Source organism: Gavialis gangeticus, unplaced genomic scaffold (genome assembly GCF_001723915.1).
Source record: "Gavialis gangeticus isolate Ggan-Ray unplaced genomic scaffold, GavGan_comp1, whole genome shotgun sequence".
Taxonomy (NCBI): domain Eukaryota; kingdom Metazoa; phylum Chordata; order Crocodylia; family Gavialidae; genus Gavialis; species Gavialis gangeticus.
The window spans coordinates 22,582,257-22,594,918 of NW_017729025.1; the positions used below are offsets into that span (position 1 = coordinate 22,582,257).

The following is a 12,662-nucleotide window of genomic DNA, read 5'->3' on the forward strand; positions in this document are numbered from 1 at the left end:
GGGGGGGGGGGGGGAGAGGATCCTTCCCAGCCCACATAAATTATTTATTATAAGAAGCAAAGCCTGACCTCCTCCACCTCATTACCTACTCCGAGGTAGCTGCCCAGGTGCCAGCTTTTGCCTCACAGAGAATGAAAATGGTACCCAGAGTAGTCGCTCTCATTGAGCCCACTCTCCTTTGCCTCTCAGCAAGTTGTGTGTGGGCCCGTGCCCTCGATGCTGCCTTCACATCTTCACCCCTAGCATAGACACCCAAGCACATGAATTTAAAAAGTGCTTTCCATGTTGTTGGTTGAGCAATTCAACTGTAGTTGGAGTGGGGGGGGACACAAAAGGGTCCCAAAAAAACCATTCTACTGATCCAATTTCATTCTTTTATTCAAACCAACTTTCTAAGTGTTTGTTCAGCCCTTTGGATGACATTTTGTGCATGTCCCTAATAAGCATGTTTTAAAGGTACCACTGCAGATCTTTTAGTGAGTATACACTTTTCCAGCCACAAGTACCCCCAATGTTTGAAAAACTGGCCCAAGAGTCCTTTCTACTACCTAGAGTGTATTCTGGGCATGCTTTTGTAATAGATACAAAATAAAGCTAAATATAATATACTTTAACATAATCCAGTTATAGGAGTTATAGATCCAAAATTCCCCAGTTAATGACATGCATCCATGCATTTCTACCTGTACTTCTTACGCATCTATCACAACAACATCTCTAAAATCTGATGTTTATATCTGGCTGAAAGTAGTACACGCGAAACTTAGACAGAAGGCTCTCTAGAGATTTTACATGCAAGGATGTGGCTCACAAGCCTTATTCCTTTCAGTCCAAGAAATGTACCAGGTTTATGACATGATCTCTGAATTAGAGCCATTTGGGAAATTTTGGATGAAGCAGTTTTTTCCTCCAGAAAATGACAATTGTCAAAACCAAAAATGTTCACAGGAACCCACCAGCTTCAAGAAGAGCAGCCAGACTAGACCAAACCTACTGATTCTACTCGAAATCAGAATAAAATTGACCTAGAAAAGCCGGAGTCCAAACTTGTGGCAGAGGCAATATCTTTTATTCGACCAACTAGATATTTGCCAAAAAAACCCCAAAAACAAAGAACAAAACAAAACAAAAATCTTTATTTGCAAGCTTTCAGGCACAGGCACCCTTCATCAGGCATAGGTGATTGCAAAGCTTATGTAATGAAAATGTATATAAGGAAACAGAGTGCATAGCATTTAATCCCTGCTCTGCCCTAGTCACAGCTCTGTACACACAATGTCTCCTAGAGTTAGGTCAAAATTTCCGCGTTTCTCGCAGGCTCTTGCAATGCCAGCTGAAACTCCCACAATTTCTGCTCCCATCTACACTTGGCACCGAGGGAAACAAAATAACATACCTGCTGCGTCTCCTGGAGCGCTGCCATAGGCAGCTGTTACAAAACTGGATTTAAGGTCCTATGAGAAAGGTTTTTTGGCTGCTGTTGCCAAAAGAATAGATTGTTCTTAAATAGAGATCGCTGGCATTTCCACACTTTTGGGACAGGCTCCGTGTATAAGCCTATGAACTACATAGTTTCAGGCAGTTGCAAGCCAGCCAGGCTGCCTCAGGTATGTAGGGCACGAGCTTTCCTCAGAGTGGCTTTCACATACGTTGCATTGGAGCACAGGTATGTTACACAAAGCAGACTTATGTTGCTCTCAACAAGCCTGTCGAGCCTTGACAGAGCAGGAATTGTAGCTGATCGTAGTCTCAACCACCCCGATAGTTCCCAAGATTGGAATAATGTTCTCCCGGTCAGAGATCACAGCTAGGCCTGGAAAGATTATTAAACCAGCATTAAAGTAGAGTGAAGACTTTGTTACGGGCTTTTAGTTTCCCAAACTCCCACATAAAATGTCACAAAAGGTGTTACTTTTCAGCAAGTAGCTGCTTACCAGTGGGTGGATCAGAAGTGCCAACTTTAGTTAGAGCCTTGATTTTCAAACGCATTTATTCAGAATGAGAAATGCTTATCTCAGGTGCTTGCAGATTGCTGAGCTGAGGAGAATACAGAAGAGTCTATTTTCTTCCTTGGAGTGGTAGCAATATCAGATTCTTTTGCTGGGAAAAATTAAGGGATCAGCAGATTTAGACTACCTGCCTACTCATGCACACTCCATTATAAGCTATGGTCCTGCCACTGCCTGTAAAATAAGTAATAGTGAGGGAGGCCAGAGCTCTATTTGATGACACTCATGCAATCTCACTGAGACCTTTCAAGGTGTAATAAATTCATCACTATTGATGGTGCAAACACGCTGTATATTTTCCTCATGGCAGTTGCCATAAAGTTCTGCTCTTACAATAAGAAGCCCAAAGGCAGATCCCCATTAACTTCAAAGAGACCAACAGAGGCTCAGTACCTCTGGGGAGAAACAGAGCAAAAAGAAATCGTCCCATGAAGATTACTCAATAGAGTCTGAGAACTACAGGCTGCATTCTTAAAGTCTTTTCAACCGTATGAATCTTTGACTCACATTTGTGTTTGCTAGGTAAACAAAGCACTTGATGTGGCATTCAGATAGCCATTCATTTCAAAATGATGTTCCAAGCAGGCATGCATCCCTAAATGATATCAGGACAAATGCAGACAAGTGAAAAAGGCACCCTGGCAAACTTGTCCAGCATAAGGTGGGTCCCTGGCTAGCACAGGCTGTTGGAATGACTCTTGGCTGGTCCCCTTCCTAACCCAGGATTTACAGTATCATAGGAAAGTAGGGCTGGAAGGGACCTCACAAGGTCAACTAGTAAAGCCCCTGCTCAAGGCAGGATTATCCCCGACTAAACCATCTAAGCCAAGTGTCTGTCTAAGCTGCTTTCGAAGCTTACCAAGGATGGAGATTCCACAGCTTCATTAGGGAGCCCGTTCCAACACTTGACAATCCTCATAGTCAAAGGTCCTCCTAACCTCCAGACTAAATTTCCCCTTCTGTGGCTTGAGGCGATTGCTCCTAGTCCTGTCCCCTAAAGCCACAGAGAAAAATCCATCTCCATCCTTGCTATAATAACCCTTCAGGTATTTGAAGATTTCTCAGATCTCCCCCCTGCCCCAGTCTTCTCTTCTCTAAGCTAACTAACCCCAGTTCATTTAGCCTTTCCTCATAAAAAGGGAACCTGGTTTTCTCCATTTAAAAGTCGCAAATTCCTCCAATTTAGAAAACAATTGCAATTTCTCCAATTGAAAGACCCCAGACCTGCATTTTTCAATTATTACAATGCAATGCCACTAATATATATGAGTTAAACACAATATTTTATTGATATATTTACAATTTTTAAGCAATTTGGAAGCCTATCAGTGCCTCAATCACTATACTAAAATAAATTGTAAATACCTATAAAATTTTGGAGTTTGATTTTTGGTTTTTTATCATGGGGGGAAGAAAAAAAAAAAAAAATCAGAGCTCCCCCTGCCCCTTTCACTCACCAGGACATAGGCCCAGCTGTAGCTGTCCCTGCCCTTCTCACTGCTTTGTAGCACTAAGCAGTCCTGATATGCTGGTGCCCTGCCCATGCCATTGCCCCTCACTCCCCAACCACAGCCTGCCCCCCCAGGGCTACAAGGCCAGGGGCCCTGGTTCAAAGCCCTCTGCACCAGCCCCCAAGCCCCAGCTGCCACTGAGCAGAGCATGCAGCTCGGCTCCCTCTCCCCCATGGGCAGCACAGCCAGAAAAGAGTCTGTCAGGGAGCGGATGTGGGTTGCCAGCTATGGGCTCAGGCTCCCCGCTCTGCTGCCCTTCCCCTGGGGCCTCTGCAGCCCAGAGGGCAGGACCCAGTGTGGCAGGGCTGCATGGGGCCAGGCAGGGAAGCTTGTTGCCACCACCACAAACTCTGCACCACCACGGCAAGGCGCCTCTGCCTGCCCAGCAGCAGCAAGGGGCACAACTCTGCACTGCCACCTCCACTGCTGCCAGGCAGGCAGGGAGCACTTAGCCATGGCAGCACAGGGCACCCAGCAGCGGCACCAAGATTCTCTGCCCCACTCTCCCCTGCCATGCCACATCCCACCTGCTGGGCTGTGGAAGGCAGCAGGATGGGGAGCCTGAGCCTTCAATGGGCAGCCCACACCCACCCATGCCCCATGCACAGATCTGGGGGGCACGTGCCCCCCATGCCTCCCCAGGAGTGCTCGCAGCAGCAAGGAGCCAGCGCCCCACTCCTCCAGGACAAGCCACCCACGGCTTCATCCCAAACCCTGCACGTTGCAGCCCCGGGCCTCAAGCCCCCATACACTGTCTGGGCTCAGCAGCACCCCCAGCCCCGTCCAACTCCCTCCCTCACTATGGAGACCTCAATTCCTGCCCCCCACCCCCCCGTCAGACTTACCTGCAGGGAACTGTTCTCCAAGGTGCCTGGCAGCCACGTGCACATGTACATACACATGGCACTCTCTGCCTGACCACCCTTCTCCCACTCCCCCCAGCCCCTTGCAGGCTGCAATTCTGCCAGCCTGCAAGGGGAAATCCATCATTTCCTGTGTTTGCCTACTTAAAAAGAGAAAATCCAAGTTTCACCACGTTTTTCCATGGAAAACTGAAAACCTATATCCCTGCTCATTAGTCTCATCTCCCATGCCCCTAATCATTCTTTTACCCTATGCTATCCACCTCCTCCTGGAAGTGTGGAGCCCCAGACTGGACACAGTACTCCAAGTGAGGCCTCATCAGTGCTGAATAGAGCAGAAGAATCACTTCCCTTGATTTGCAAATGACACTTCTTAATACAGCCCAGTATGCTGTTGGCTTTTTTTGCAACAAGAGCACACTGCTGGCTGATATTCAATTTATGGTCCTTTTCTGCAGTACTTCAACCTAGCCAGTCATTCCCCAGTCTGTATTTATGCTTGCGGTTATCCCATCCCAAGTGCAGGACTTTGTACTTGTCCTTCTTGAATCTCATCTCATTGACTGAGGACTATTTCTCTAATCTATCCAAGTCATTCTGGATCCTAGCCCTGCTCTTCAGAGTGCCTCCAGTTCCACACAACTTGGTGTCACTCACAAATTTGCTATGCATGCACTATGGGTCGGCTATTCTCAGATGGGCAATTGATCCTAGTGGACCATTGCAGGCAGCATAAAAGTTAAGACTACCAATAGAGCCTAGGTGAAGCTTAGGTGCCAGCTCCTCAAATTGTGGGGCTTCTGTGCATCTGCAGAGACCTTGATTTAGGCCCCTAAGGATCTTTGAGCTCCAAACTAGAGGTATCAAATGAATAGCCACCAGAGCAAGCGTATTCTGGATTACTTTTTGCAACGTGGGCACCTACATATTCCCTAAGTTGCATTTACCAGTCTGGAGTTTTCCCTAAAGGAAGTAGAGCAGAAGTTGCCATGCAGGTGAGCAGGAAGAACCTAGAACAGTTCAGCAGTGGCTTCTCAAACACAAAGTTGACAGGAGCCAATAAACACAGCATCTGGTACACGATGACAGGAACTGAAGAACGAGGGTCAGATTTCAGAAGGGACCGAGTTCTAGGCAAGACCATTCTCCTCTGGTCCTTTTGGCTGTTGCTTTATTGGAGGCTTTTGCAGCATCTGCACAATCCACGGTGACTCCATCCCTGTTTGTGCAGTGCTGCTCATAGACTAATAAGCTCCACATCTCAGAGAGTCCATCAGCCCATGCACAGTGCTGCCCCAACATGCCTATACTTCCTTTGGTCTGGGTTTTGTTATGAATGCTTCCAAGTCTAGGCCCGAATGTGCATAGGTCTCACTTGCCCTTGGCTTTCTGACTCTTGGGTTTTTTTGGAAGCAGCACCACCTAGATACCGGATAGGACCCCAGCCCGGGTGATGATGACCACCTTCCAGCAGCTTCTTCAGCTTCTCATCATTGTGGATGGCCAGCTAGAGATGGTGGGGCATGATGCCAGTTTTCTTGTTGTCACAGGCAGTGCTCCCAGCCAACTCCAGAATTTCAGCCATCAGGTCAGGGGTGGGAAAAATGGTGGATCTCCTTGCTGCATGCCCCTGCCTGCAGACCCTGTGCTTATCACAGGAGCATGCAGGCAGCAGATCGTAGCTCTACCCCAGCCTCAACCCAGGGCCGAAGATCCCAGGGTCTCCCCAGCCCCATCCACCAGTCTCACTTCCAGCCACAGCCCCACTCCAGCCACCTGGCCTGTGCCCTGCCTATGCAGGTCTCACCCCCTGGTAGTGGGTGTGGGCCAGAGGGGCTTGGGGTGCCCAGGCAGTGGGGCTAGATCCAGCAGTGGCAGCCAGAAGGAACCACTGCCACAGGGACTGCTGGAAAATGGAGTCCACCACGGGCCCACATCTGCATCAGATACTCCATCACTGCAGCCACATGGACTGGAGCCTCAGCTCCCACTTGTTCAGCATAACTGCTTTTGTAAAGCAGACAGTGCACACAGCCTATAGGGAACTGCAGCCCCACCAGGGAAGATCTAGATGTAACCTTAGCTTGGACTTTGCCTCCCTGCTTGCCAGAGCTGGGCATGATTTCACTCTTAAGTAATGGCACCTCTATGTGGAAAGAAAATCTGAGCAGTCTTTGGTCTGGAAGCTAGCTGATGCAGTCTGGCACCACCCTGCACCACACAGACACCCCATAAGCAGCACACGCCGCTCAGCTTAGAGGGAACACTGTCCATAAGGCACCTTCTTACTGTTATATTACCTCTTCTTGGCTCAGACTGCTCTGAAAAGATTCAGACCCTCACAAATTGCTCCCATTTGAAGGAGAAGGTGTTGAAGTCAAGTATTTCTTTGCTGCCATCCTATCTATTCACAAAGACTGTCTTCTATGCCCATGAAAATGGGGCCTAACAGGAACAAACAACAGTGAGTAGTTTCCTTGTACAGAGAGCCACATTCACCTTTTCATCCTGTAGTAGCCCCCAAAAGAGATCTGCCTCATCTCCCCTCTCAGGGTCACACACATCACTGCTTTTCTTGTTTTCTGCTGCCTTTCTCCTCCTACTCTCCCCTCCGCCATATACACAGCTGCAACCAACCAGTCCCCTAGCTCTTGTAATTCACAGTGTATCCACATAAACCTTGACTGCTGTGTCATAAGCCAGTTCCTTGTACAAGAACCCCCTATTGTTTTGGCTATTGCTGAATGAAAATCAGGCAGAAGGTAGGGCAGGTTAGCACCATGGAGACTAACCAGTTCAGAGGTGCATGAGCTTTCATAGCCAACAACCTATTTCATCAGGTGATATGAATGAACTAGGCTGAATAACAATGCTTTACACATCCAGCACCTTTAACTAGGTTGGTAATTGACTACAGATCAAACACCCACCCGATGGCAGCCACATGTATAACATTATTATAAACTTCCAATAACACCAAGGAGGATGGAACCAGAGCAAATACCCTTTCAGCATCAAGATGACCTCCAAGCCTGCCCCAGGACTTATTTAAACAAACAAAAAAAAGGGGGGGATGAGCTTTGGATCCATCCAGCTCTCAGTATCAGTCCCTTTGATAAAGCTCTCAAGTCTCAGAGATCTTCCTGCAGAATAGTTAATGTTGCAGCCTCTATTCTGACCAAGCCTAACAGCCCATACACACTCCCCAGCCCTCATCTCCTCACCATAGGAATGAGATAAGAAGCTGTAATTCTTTCTTGTTTGGAGCTTATTTCAGCAGAAAGGGCAACGGACTTGGCTTCAATTAGAAACAACATAAAAGAAAATTAAACAGTGTTCTCATTATTGCAGCAAGGGAAGATTAGGTTAGATATTAGGGGGGGAACTCCCACTAGAGGGATAGTAAAACACTGGAACACATTTCTCAAAGAAGTTGTGGCATCTCCATCCTTGGAGGTTTTTAAGACCGGTTTAAACAAAGACTTAGCTGGGATGATTAAGTTGGTGTTGGTTCTGTTTTGAGCAGGAGGTTAAACTAGATGACCTCCTGAGGTCCCTTCCGACCCTAATCTATGATTGCAACAGAGCAATGCAAATTAAGGGAAAGAATTAGGCTGATGTGTAACATGGGTCAAACTACTTGCACATATGAATTTAAGAGTGTGACTTTGCTTTAATGAGTAGTGATAAGCAGAGCTACAACCTCCTGATTGCAGCCTAAGTGAAAAATTTGGAATTTCTTTAGAACCGCAAACAAGGAACTTGGTTTATTTGCTGCTGTTGAAGACAATGAGTGCATTCTCATGAGGTCACAACAAAGCCTTTCTGCTGTTTCCTCAATTGTGTGCACATGTATAAAACAAGCAGCCACAATTTAGCCAGACTTTGCTTTCACTGAGAAAAGCAGCACTGCTCAAATTGCAAAATCAATTCATTTCTACCTGAGGCACATTCATTAGCATCTACCACTTGGCCCGTCTGACAGTGGCAGGCTGGGCTTGCTGATCTCAGACACCTTACAGCTTGGGCCTGAATCAAACATGTATATAGTATTGGCAATAGATTTGGGGCTGTTTTGTGACTGCAGCACCAAGTGGGCAGTTTAGGTTTTAAGGTGGTGGAATATTTTCCAGTAGCCAGAAGAAAAGATCAGGGTTCAATACTTTTTGATTCTATACTCAGTTGGCAACAGGTTTGGGAAGGGCCCTCCTCCTAGACCACTGGATCCAGTCCCCTGAATTTGTAGGAAATGATGTACTCTAAAGTCCCCACTTGAAACCATCATGCACAGCTACAAGGGACAATATCTGAAATACCCAACACGTGCTACAACACTGCTACAGAGTCATTTGATTTCTCTGAGCAACAGTTTAGATCTAACTATACTTTACTACCTCATAACCTTTTTTGAAGTTATATATGTAAAATCATCTAAGATGAAAGGCATTGTGCAGTAAGAGAGCAAATGAAGCTAATTGTATAACAGGATGTTCCTCTTTCTAGAATCCCATGCTGTTCCCAAATCAGGTAAACCCAAGAAAAGATTTATCGTCAGCTTCTTCATTAGACAAACTGCCTCAAATTGGATTTTGTTTACAATGCAAGAATCAATGGCCATTTCAAGCTAAACTATATTTTGAATTAACACAACTTCACATGCTGCAATTAGTACAAAGACGCTTAACTAACAGCATTCACATCACCACTGTTTTCCTACAATTAGGCATTAGGCTTTGAGGCGGTAAATCAAAACTTGGGTACATTTTGCAAACAAATCTTGCACATGAACTTTTGAATTAAGACTGCTGTGTAACAGTGATTAAAAGAGTCTCCTTCCTGTATGTTAAAAAAATGTAAATAAACAATTATCCCTTTTCTACAAAGAAATTAGGTTGATCAATTAAGTCTACTGCAGAAAACCTTGAATTAGCCTGATTAGTTTCAGCTACTTAAATTCAGAAACAGATGCCTCACTTTGCTGAGCTCATGATTAAAGGCTGCATTCACAAAAAAAATTGGATTACGCACACTTAAGACAATACCTTGCATTTTTTTCCACAGCAGATGGCCTGCACAATTAGTAACATTTTTTTTTTAAATAATTGCAACAAGAATGCGTCTGAAGTGAGAAGATGGCTAGGCCAAACTGAGCACTCAAAGCATTCTGGAAAATATTCATGAAACAAAGCTATTTTAATTGCTCCCTTACATTAGGATGGGTCATATGCATCAGAATTATCACATACCCTTTGTTCCCATGCATGATACAGCAGGAAATAAGATATTGCCTCCTTTCCTCAGTGGGATATCCACAGAGGTACTGCTCCTTCTCTGGTGCAGCTAGCAGGGGGTGAAAGTACCTGGGCTTTTCCCACTAATGCTCTGGTCTGAACAGCAGAGCAGCAAGGAGGAGGATGGGATAATCTGTTCCAGGTGTAGATCTGGGGCATGGTATTTTCTCCTGAAGCAATACTGTGACTCTGAAACACAACATGGTCACCTGCCTACTCCAAAGCACCAAAGACATACTGCTCCTTACCCAGCTCCTTCGCTGGTATAAAATGAACATAGCCCTGTTGAATTCAGTGCAGCTATGCCAATTTATAGATTTTTTTAGTGGCGTTGACTAGGTCACTGCCACCCCAAAATACAAGCTAAGGCCCTGGTTCAGGAAAGCATGTCCTCCTATGCTTCAATAAGTCAAACAAGCATTCAGATAGGTTTTCCTACAGAAGGATGCTTCCATGAATTGGCTTGATCCTCTAATAGAAAGTCAGGTTAACTCCAGAAATACCCATGTCATTTCTGCTCATTTAGGCTGTTGTAATGAGGATCAGAATCTGGCCCTAAAATGGGGTCATCATAAGAAAATGTCATAACACTTAGAGACCTATTTTTGGTAGTTCTGGCCCCAACAAACATGCATCTCCCAGCTACCCTAACCTCCTACTTTCTCAGTTACTCAGCACTTGTTTCTATCAGCCTGGGAAGGAGTCACCTAACAACCGTATCTTACTACATGAGACAGCCTCATATTTTGAATTGGAAGGTCCCTGAATTGTCCTCAGATCTGAGTCTGTAGTTTCATTTCATATTCCTCTGATTTAACAACATCCTAAGCAGTGGGTACTGAAACTGAATTATTACACTCCAAAATACTCTGTATTAACTTATCCATCAGCTATAGCATTTTTGCTCCTTTGGGCACAACAGCTCAGGCAATCAAGTAAGGTTCGAAGACATTAGCAGTAGATTAAATTACTTAGGAGAGAACATGGAGCCTGTATCAACAGAGGGCTTGGGTCTGTTCTCTCTGTGACATAAATCCCAGGGTGCTTTCATTGAGGCTAATGGGCTTGCATTAATATATAACAGGTGTTAAGTGAGGAAAGTATCCAGGTCAGGAAATCTGTAGAATTACTGTTTGTCATCCTTGTCGTGGTTACTTTTACTTTTCTTTTACCAACTATTTGTGGCCATATGTCCCTGTAACCTTGCTGAGGCTAGAAACTAAGTGGCATGCCAGGTCACTGGCATCCAGGTCTGGGCAATCACCCAGAGTCAGAAGAAACAATTGAGATCCAAGGGGAGCATGCAGAGTTCAAGCATAAGGGAGCCAGCAAACCAACATCCAGAAGATCCATCTGGGGAACTGGGTCAGTGATATAGAGGCTTGGGCAGAGTCCAGGGTCAGGAAGCCAGCCAAGTCAGGTATCAAAGGGTACCTGATACAAAAGGTATCAAGACAAACTCAGAGCCTGTGGGTAGCCAGAGAATGTCAGAGAGCTAATATCAGCACAAGCCAAGGACAAAACCCCCTGGGTAAAATGTTAAGCCTTGTTGCCCTGACATTTCCTCTTCCAGACCAGGGGTTTTTCTAGGAAGGGGTAAAGGGACAGCTGACCCTGGCTGGACACTCCAGCTGCAGAGAGTGGACATGTGGCTAGGCCCAGATAATGGGTTCTGACCCCCTATGTCCACCCCAGCACTCAGCTGAGGAGGTGGCAAACTAGGATGAGTGGCTGTACCTGGCAGGCTGAAGTGCCAGATTCAAGGCCACAGCCTGACACTAAGCGGGGCTGGATCTAGCCATTGCTTGAATTGGAGGCCTGCAAAGAAAACCTGGCTGCTGCTGCAGCTAATTGTGATCCTTTCTTCAGGTGCATGCTGGAATCTGTAGTCTTCATGGACCACACCTCTATATGGGAGATAAGAGTTGCTGATGCATGAATCATATCACTGCTAGTACACAAAAATCATTCAACAAATTGTAGTTGCAATAAGACTCAATTGAAGCATATGAAACACAATAAAAAGCAGCTAGTTCCTCAGGCTCCATGTCACTGTGCTTACAGGTCCCTAGCATGCTGCCACTGTGGTCAGTGACTTGATACCAGCTGAAGCCTGGCTGCATCCTCTACATATTGCTCAGTCTACTTCAGTCAGCTTCTGGAATAGCTCACCTGCTCTCAGGCAAGCTGATGGTACTGGTAGTTTGACATTAAGCGCAAAGTCTGTTCTTGCAGTGATGTAAATCCCAAGAAAATAGCATGTTAATGATGAGTCATTTAAGGGTCTCACAAATTGGTAAAATAAGTTTGTAATTCACTCATTATTACAGTGATAATGCAAACTAGGCTGGGGGGGGTTCACTATGTTTCTAAATAGCTACTTCAATGAGCAATAGTGCAGCCACACTTAAATTCAGCTGCAGGTATATCTGGTACTCTGTAGTGGGAGTTACAGCAGTTAAGCCACATTGCTGTGTTAAAAGCTCTCCGTAAAGCTCAGTGTGCTGGAAGCCGCTTGCAATGCATAATGGCAACAGTGACTGAGCCTAAAAAAACAGGAAACATCACTGCATGTTTCTGCGTGTCATCTAAGGGCACACGATCTTTTAACTCTCTGCACGTAAGCAAGTTTCCTGAAGAAGGATGTGCTGCATTTGAAAGCTTGTCCAAGTCTATCCCAACCACACAGCTGGTCCAATAAAAGATATCACCCACAAAAAATCCTTGCCTCTTCCATATTTATTGGACTGTCATGGCTACAACAGTATTCCAACATGACCTATTTGCACATAGCCACCTCCTGTACACTGCTCTTATGAAATGGAGGGCTTTGAAGTCACATCAATGGTATAACTGCCACAAAAAAGGATGGGGGCAAATTCTACACAGCTCACAAAGCTGCATTTACAAAATTTCTAGAAATGAGGTGAGGCCCTTAGGTCCCTGGCCATATAGGGTTTGGAAACCTATTTGGGCTGGGTGAATCTG

General features: G+C 45.6%; 1 long non-coding RNA gene and 1 pseudogene across 2 annotated transcripts in view; both read right to left on the reverse strand.

The window, feature by feature from the left end:
* Window positions 1–9,968, reverse strand: part of LOC109299439 — a 47,581-nt gene extending 37,613 nt beyond the window's left edge. The window contains exons 1-2 of one of the 2 annotated variants that reach the window (XR_002097844.1): window positions 9,593–9,968; window positions 1,935–2,100 (exon numbers count right to left, since the gene is read on the reverse strand). This is a non-coding gene — a long non-coding RNA (uncharacterized LOC109299439). The remainder of the gene's footprint in view (window positions 1–1,934; window positions 2,101–9,592) is intronic. The other variant, XR_002097846.1, reaches the window with a different exon arrangement.
* LOC109299438 lies at window positions 5,755–6,503 on the reverse strand (annotated as a pseudogene).
* Window positions 9,969–12,662: the final 2,694 nt, after the last annotated feature.